Source organism: Emys orbicularis, chromosome 23 (genome assembly GCF_028017835.1).
Source record: "Emys orbicularis isolate rEmyOrb1 chromosome 23, rEmyOrb1.hap1, whole genome shotgun sequence".
Classification (NCBI taxonomy): domain Eukaryota; kingdom Metazoa; phylum Chordata; order Testudines; family Emydidae; genus Emys; species Emys orbicularis.
This window is the reverse complement of record NC_088705.1, coordinates 18,979,137-18,988,260: the sequence shown is the minus strand read 5'-3', so window position 1 is coordinate 18,988,260 and position 9,124 is coordinate 18,979,137.

Here is a 9,124-nt window from a genome sequence, read left to right as displayed (position 1 = left end):
TGGCATTGGCCACTGTCGGCCACTGGGCTAGATGGACCTTTGGTTTGACCCAGTATGGCCGTTCTTATGGTTCCCAAATGTTAATCTATTAATCTGTTCCTGCAAGGTGAAAGGAGTGTCATCCACCCTCAGCAAGTTTGCGGATGACACTAAGCTGGGGGGAGAGGTACGTTGGAGGGTAGGGATAGGGTCCAGAGTGACCTACACAGATTGGAGGATTGGCCCAAAAGAAATCTGATGAGGTTCAACACGGACAAATGCAGAGTCCTGCACTTAGGACAGAAGAATCCCATGCACTGCTACAGGCTGGGGACCAACTGGCTAAGCAGCAGTTCTGCAGAAAAGGACCTGGGGATTACAGTGGATGAGAAGCTGGATATGAGTCAATAGTGTGCCTTGTTGCCAAGAAGGCTAACGGCATATTGGGCTGCATTAGTAGGAGCATTGCCAGCAGATCGAGGGAAGTGATTATTCCCCTCTATTCGGCATTGGTGAGGCCACATCTGGAGTACTGCGTCCAGTGTTGGGGCCCCACTACAGAAAGGATGTGGACAAATTGGAGAGTCCAGCGGAGGGCAACGAAAATGATTAGGGGGGTGGGGCACATGACTTACGAGGAGAGGCTGAGGGAACTGGGGTTATTTAGTCTGCAGAAGAGAAGAATGAGGGGGGATTTGAAAGCAGCTTTCAACTACCTTAAGGGGGGGTTCCAAAGAGGATAGAGCTCGGCTGTTCTCAGTGGTGGCAGATGACAGAACAAGGAGCAATGGTCTTAAACTGCATTGGGGGAGGTGTAGTTGGATATTGGGAAAAACTTTTTTACTAGGAGGGTGGTGAAGCACTAGAATGGGTTACCTTGGGAGGTGGTGGAATCTCCATCCTTAGAGGTTTTTAAGTCCCAGCTTGACAAAGCCTTGTCTGGGATGATTTAGTTGGTGTTGGTCCTGCTTTGAGCAGGGGGTTGGACTAGATGACCTCCTGAGGTCTCTTCCAACCCTAATCTCTATGATTCTATGAAATTGCCAAGGTTTACCAAGGATCTCCCTGTGCCCTGCAGGAAACTCCCCAGAACAGACTAGATCTGTTCACCCCTGGGAGGACACAGATCCAGCCTGCCACTCAAAGGATTGACATCCAGGCAATACTTTTCCAAAACAAAGTGTTTTCTTTATTTATTGTAATCAATGTTTCCTAATACAATTAATCTAAACCTAAATTAAAACATACACATAAATCCCTTAGCACAGGTATACAAGCTAAAGTACCCAATACTGTAATGTTATACAGTTGGAATGGCTTAAGTGATTATGTATCAGAGGGGCAGCCGTGTTAGTCTGGATCTGTAAAAAGCGTATTCACCCACGAAAGCTTATGCTTCAATACTTCTGTTAGTCTATAATGTGCCACAGGACTCTTTGGGTATGTCTACACTACGAGAGTAGTTCGATTTTACTTAAATCGAATATGTGGAATCGATATTACAAAGTCGAACGTGTGTGTCCACACTAAGGACACTAATTCGACTTTGTGAGTCCACACTAACGGGGCAAGCGTCGACATTGGAAGCGGTGCACTGTGGGCAGCTATCCCACAGTTCCCGCAGTCCCCGCTGCCCATTGGAATTCTGGGTCGAGCCCCCAATGCCTTCTGGGGAAAAAAATGTGTTGAGGGTGGTTTTGGGTAACTGTCGTCATCCAACCGTCACTCCCGCCCTCCCTCCCTGAAAGCGCCGGAGGGAAATCAGTTCGCGCACTTTTCTGGTCAGTGACAGCGTGGACGCCACAGCACTGCGAGCATGGATCCCGCTGCGACCATCGCTGCAGTTATGGCCGTTATCAACACCTCGCACCTTATCATCCACCTTTCCCAGAGGCAGATGCTGAGAAATCGGGCGAGGAGGCTACGGCAGCGCGGTGAGGACCTGAAGTCTGAGAGTGGTGTCACAAAGCACAGGACCCCGCGCCGAGGACATCATGGTGGCAATGGGTCATGTTGATGTTGTGGAACGGCGATTCTGGGCCCGGGAAACAAGCACGGACTGGTGGGACCGCATAGTGCTGCAGGTCTGGGATGAATCACAGTGGCTGCGAAACTTTCGCATGCGGAAGGGGACTTTCCTGGAACTTTGTGAGTTGCTGTCCCCTGCCCTGAAGCGCAAGGACACCCGGATGCGAGCAGCCCTGAGTGTCCAGAAGCGAGTGGCCATAGCCCTCTGGAAGCTTGCAACGCCGGACAGCTACTGGTCAGTCGTGAACCACTTTGGCGTGGGCAAATCTACCGTGGGAGTTGTTGTGATGCAAGTAGCCAACGCAATCGTTGAGCTACTGCTCTCAAAGGTAGTGACCCTGGGAAACGTGGAGGTCATCATAGATGGCTTCGCCGCGATGGGATTCCCAAACTGCGGTGGGGCTATAGATGGAACTCACATTCCTATCCTGGGACCGGACCACCAGGCCAGCCAGTACATTAACCGAAAGGGCTACTTTTCAATGGTGCTGCAAGCACTGGTGGACCATAGGGGACGTTTTACCAACATCAACGTCGGATGGCCGGGCAAGGTTCATGACGCTCGTGTTTTCAGGAACTCTGGTCTGTTTAGACGGCTGCAGGAAGGTATTTACTTCCCGGACCACAAAATAACTGTTGGGGATGTGGAGATGCCTATAGTCATCCTCGGGGACCCAGCCTACCCGCTAATGCCCTGGCTCATGAAGCCCTATACAGGCGCCCTGGACAGTGAAAAAGAACTCAACTACCGGCTGAGCAAGTGCAGAATGGTGGTGGAGTGTGCTTTTGGACATCTCAAGGGGAGATGGAGAAGCTTACTGACTCGCTCTGATCTCAGCGAAACCAATATCCCCATTGTTATTGCAGCTTGCTGTGTGCTCCACAATCTCTGTGAGAGCAAGGGGGAGACCTTTATGGTGGGGTGGGAGGTTGAGGCAAATAGCCTGGCTGCTGATTACGCCCAGCCAGACAGCCGGGCGATTAGAAGAGCCCAGCGGGACGCGCTGTGCATCCGGGAGGCTTTGAAAGCTAGGTTCCTGAGTGAGCAGGGTAACCTGTGACTATTAAGTTTGTTTACAGAGAAGCTGAACCTGCCCCCGTTTCTTTACCCAGTAAATGTTCACTATCCTCTCCAGTTACATACCCCGTTCACCCCGTTCCCCCCTTCCAACACACGTTTAAAAATAAAATCACTTGAAATTTGTTAATGAACACTGTTTTCTTTATTACTGTTTTCGCAGGAAAGTGTTGAACCTGGGACGCAGACTGTGGTGGGGAGCGGGTGTAGTGTAGTGATGCAAAGGACGCTTCTAAACTCCAGGAATGACAGGCTCCGCACTGGTGGACTGGTTGTTTCAACGGAGCCTGCCACCCCTCCTGTTCGGGACTCTGTGTGTGTGGGCTATGTGACTTTGTGGCAGGGGGAGGACGGTTACAGATCCCCCGCTGCGTGGCTCTGTGATCCAGGATAAGGACCGCTGCATAAGATCTCTAACCGCCCTCCCCCGCCACAAAGTCACATAGCCCCCCCCACACACACACACAGAACATGAAAACCACCTCCCAGACTGACCAGGGTAACTAGTGACTGCAATGTGTGTGTGCCCTGCTGCTGAACCTGCCCCCGCGTCCGTACCCTGGTAAAGGTGACTGTCCTGTCCAATTACCAACCCCCTTCCCCCCCTTCAAACAGACTCTCCTCTAAAAGAACATGATGGAAACAGTAATTAACAGAAACATATTTTTTATTAGCAACTACACATGAAACTGGGGGATGAAACTGGGACGGGGGCTTGGGTGAGGCGGGAAGGAAAGGACTTATCAAATTTTGGGGAATGAGAGCCTTCTGGTACTTGAGCAGTCTGCAGGGGTGGAGTGAGAGTTTTCACGGACTCTGCCGCCCCTCCTTCTTGGGACTTTGTGGTGGGGGAGGGCGGTTAGAGATAGACTGCAGCGGGGCTCTGTCCTCCTGCCTCCGGTCCTGCAGAACATCCACAAGGCGCCGGAGCGTGTCCGTTTGCTCCCTCATTAGTCCAAGCAGCGTTTGAGTCGCCTGCTGGTCTTCCTGCCGCCCCCTCTCCTCCCGTTCCATGTGTGATCGGTGCATTTGGGACAAGTTCTCCCTCCACTGGGTCTGCTGGGCTGCCTGGGCTCGGGAGCAGACCATAAGTTCCGAGAACATGTCCTCCCGTGTCCTCTTCTTCCTACGCCTAATCTGCGCTAGCCTCTGGGAGTGTGATGCCAGGGTAGTTCGGGAGACAGTCGCAGCTGTGGGATGGGAAAAAGGGAGTGAATTCCTCAGAAAGATAAATTTAGTTGTGAACAAAGAACATAGTCTTTCTCTGTGAACAAGACCATGCACAGCACCTATCACATGCGCACTCAGGACAAGGTCGAATTTTCGGCCTTCGCATTCAGTGCCTGGGGTCTTGCAGTGCAGATCAGACAAGCGGGACAGGACAGCAGAATTTGGGTAACAGGCTGACATGGTAAGCCGTAGACTTGTGGCTGCTTAAAACTTTAATAATAGCACTGGCCTCCTTTCACGTTCAAAGCAATGCCAGTCCCTGCTGCCAGCAATCCGGCAAGCATGAACTCTGCCCCTGTCCCACCCCCTCGCGGCTGTCCCAGGGAAAGATCCCTGTATGCTGCTCCTCTCCCGCCTCCACCGCGTGGCTCTAAACCGCCGGTTACAGTTCTGTAAAGGAACAGGCAAGCAGTCCCAATACTAACATTCCCCTACCTAATTCAAAGCAGGTCACCATGAGCGACATCACTCTGATGAGGATTTCAGAGACGGAGAAAGAACGGATGCTTCGGGAAAGCCTGCAAAGACCAGGGCCGTATGCCACCATGCTCTGCAAGGCAATGATACCCGAGTACTTGATTGTCTCCTGGCGCGGAAACGTTTCCTACCACGGAGGACCCAATAAGGCCGCTCTCCCCAGGAACCTGATGCAAAGGCTTTCCAATTACCTCCAGGAGAGCTTCGTGGAGATGTCCCAGGAGGATTTCTGCTCTATCCCCGGACATATAGACCGGATTTTACTGTAGCTGCACTGGCAGGGACTACACAGTAGAGCGCCTAGGGCAAAACAATCATGCTAAACCGGACATTGTTAGATTTTTTTTCAATAGTTGCACTGCCAAGGACTGAAACGTTAAGCGCCTAGGGCAAAGTAATCATGCAAAACCCATTGTTAATATTGTTAATATTCCTGTTCTGTTAAAAATAAATGTTTACATGTTTAAAACACTTACTGACTGATCCTTCCCCTGATTCTGTGTCCGGGTTAACGCCTGGGGACGGTTGGTAGGGGATCTCTGTAAGGGTGATGAAGAGATCCTGGCTGTCGGGGAAATCAGCGTTGTAAGTGCTGTCGACTGCCTCGTCCTCCTCATCTCCTTCCTCATCTTCCCCGTCCGCTAACATGTCCGAGGAACCGGCCGTCAACAATATCTCATCCTCAGAGTCCACGGTCAGTGGTGGGGTAGTGGTGGCGGCCGCACCTAGGATGGAATGCAGTGCCTCGTAGAAATGGGATGTCTGGGGCTGGGATCCGGAGCGTCCGTTTGCCTCTTTGGTCTTCTGGTAGCCTTGTCTCAGCTCCTTGATTTTCACGCGGCACTGCGTTGCATCCCGGCTGTATCCTCTCTCTGCCATGGCTTTAGAGATCTTCTTGTAGATCTTTGCATTCCGTCTTTTCGATTGCAGCTCGGAAAGCACGGACTCATCGCCCCACACAGCGATCAGATCCAAGACTTCCCGATCAGTCCATGCTGGGGCCCTCTTTCTATTCTGAGATTGCACGGCCATCTCTGCTGGAGAGCTCTGCATCGTTGCCAGTGCTGCTGAGCTCGCCACGATGTCCAAACAGGAAATGAGATTCAAACTGCCCAGACAGGAAAAGGAATTCAAATTTTCCCAGGGCTTTTCCTGTGTGGCTGGTCAAAGCATCCGAGCTCGGACTGCTGTCCAGAGTGTCAACAGAGTGGTGCACTGTGGGATAGCTCCCGGAGCTATTACCGTCAATTTCCATCCACACCTAGCCTAATTCGACATGGCCATGTCGAATTTAGCGCTACTCCCCTCGTTGGGGAAGAGTACAGAAGTCGAATTTAAGAGACCTCTATGTCGAACTGAATAGCTTCGTTGTGTGGACGGGTGCAGAGTTAATCCGATGTAACGGTGCTAAATTCGACATAAACTCCTAGTGTAGACCAGGCCTTTGTCACTTTTTAAGTGATTATGTTCTGCACATGGTGATCAGTCATATGCAGGACACTGACAGCAATCTTAATAAAGTCTAAACTTTATACATAGTAAAATAAACATACACACCACAGACACTCATCTTTATTTTCCCAAGCATACACATGCATTAACCCTATTTCTATACTATAGCTAGCATGCTTACGCTCCATAGTGTTCTTTCTAAGGATCCTTTTCTGCTCTGTCCCAGCAGCATTGCTGCTGTGCTGTCACCCTGCAGTTCCTTCTGCTGCTGCTTTGCGTTTTTAGGTTTCTTTTGATCTTTTCCTGGTTCTCTTCCTTCTCCTGGTCCTACCTTGATTGACTTTTGCCTGTCTGCTCTCTATCTTTTATACAATGTTTGACCTGTTCTGACTGGCTTGTTTCCCAATCTTAGCATTAGCATAGCTATCCTCCAATCATCTTTACACCCTCTCTGATGGGGCCATACTTATAGACCAATCACAACTGCTAAAGCTGTCTCTCAATCAAAGATGTTACACAACACGTTTTAGTATTATGGGATGCTTACTATTATGGCATGGTGACCCTCACCTAGTTTTGGACTGAACATGCCTGTCTGACCTTTCCCTTTAGTTTTGGCATCACCTTTACTTGACCTTAGGCCATATCTGACTACCAACACACTAGCCATAGGCTAACCTGCTTATACTGTCAATTCACTGTCCTTGGCTGTGTGCCAACATTGTACGCACACTTACAGTACCAAGCTTTTAAAACATCATCTTATTTCTTTAGTATATGCTTAATTGTTAATTTATGCACCTTAATGTTATGGTCTACCACTGCCACCCCATTTCTTACCAATTTAATTTTATTTCAGTTCTGCCCCTATTTTCAGTTAATGGTGGCAAAGCAAGGTTTTCAGTTCTGTGCTTAAGAAACAAAACAGAGCAGCTCAAAATCCTTTCATATCACCAGCAATGCCCATTGAGGTCAGGGGGGCTTCTGCACGCTCAACAGTCCTGCACAGCGCTAGTTCACTTCCTTAACATAGACTTGGGGGCCTGAATTTAGGCCCCTATTTATGAAAATCTTGTTCTTAATGACTCAGTGACTCACCGGCAAAATACAGTGTCTCTGTGCCCCCTACCCCCAACCCAAAGTGCCCTGAGACCCAGGGATGAGACAGTGCAGTGCTGTTATTGGACCCCTTTCAATATCTAAATGAAGCCACAGAGTGGCTCGTCAGGGCAGCAGGCCTTGATTGCATGGGTTCGTTCAGTTGCTAGGTTTGCCCTTGGACAAGTCATGGAGCTTCCCTCATCCCTGGAAGGGGCAGTAACCCTTCGCTGTGCTAGAGGAGTGGCTCTGTTGCAAACATGCAGCTCTAGAGAAGTTACTGAAATGTGCCCGCTGCAGCTGCACAGGGATGAAAACAGCTGTCCTGGGGCTTTTGCCTCCCCCAAAGGGATGTAGATCTTGGGGGCCAGAAGCCAGGAAGGGATTTGGGAGATGGAAGGGTGCTGGGCAAAAATTTTCTGTAGCAAGACGTTCCCACAGTATCCATGGCCACATATAGACTAACACAACTACCCCTCTGATACTTGACATCCACTCAATGACAATTACCCATTTACAATTATATTTTTAGACCTGTCAGTTAGCCAGTTTTTGATCCATTTAATGTGAGCCATGTTAATTTTATATCATTCTAGTTTTTTAATAAAAATGTTAATCAAAATATAAGAACATAAGAATGGCCATACTGGGTCAGACCAAAGGTCCATCCAGCCCAGTATCCTGTCTACCGACAGTGGCCAATGCCAGGTGCACCAGAGGGAGTGAACCTAACAGGTAATGATCAAGTGATCTCTCTCCTGCCATCCATCTCCACCCTCTGACAAACAGAGGCTAGGGACACCATTCCTTACCCATCCTGGCTAATAGCCATTAATGGACTTAACCTCCATGAGTTTATCTAGTTCTGTTTTAAACCCTGTTATAGTCCTAGCCTTCACAACCTCTTCAGGCAAGGAGTTCCACGGGTTGATTGTGCGCTGTGTGAAGAAGAACTTCCTTTTATTTGTTTTAAACCTGCTGCCCCTAATTGAGGCAGGGGAGATCGGAGCCAAATGGGTGGAGGTGGCAGAGAAGAAGAAAGCTAGTAGCAGTTGGTGGGGATACCAGAAGGGGCAACCCGAGACAACACCCCACCATCGGGGTTAGCCCAAGGCCCCACCTCGCAAGGAGGAGCCCTCCAAACAGCCAGGGAGACCCCAGATGCCCTCTCGTCCCACCACCCTACTCTCCACCACCCCCCTCACCCAAGCCCACAGTCAGCCGGGCAATGCTTTAAATGTAATGAGCTGGGGCATGTGAAGGCCAACTGCCCCAAGAAAACCAGCCGACTGCAACTCATCACACCAGGGTCTCACCGAGAGCCTTCAGGCCCAGATGCCTTGCAGAACCCCCAGAGTGAAGGGAAACTGTGAGTGTGGGTGGGAGAAAGATTATTGCGTGGAGAGACACTGGAGCACAGGTGTCAGCTATCCACCAATCCTTAGTGGACCCCAAATTCATCAACCCAGAGGCCCAAGTGACGGTGCAACCCTTTATGGCCAACTCTTTTAACTTGTCTACAGCCAAGTCGCCTGTCCAGTACAAGGGCTGGTCAGGAATATGGACTTTTGCAGTCTATGACGATTATCCCATGCCCATGCTGCTGGGGGCAGACTTGGCCAACCATGTAAGGCTACAAAAAGGGCGGGGATGGTCACCTGCAGCCAGGCTAAACAGGCCTCCCCACCTAACTCCGTTTCTGAGCCTCTTACAGGGACCAAGCCAGAGGTGGTGGAACCAAACCCCAGACCAGAGTCTATGGCAGCAGTTGTAGATCCAGTT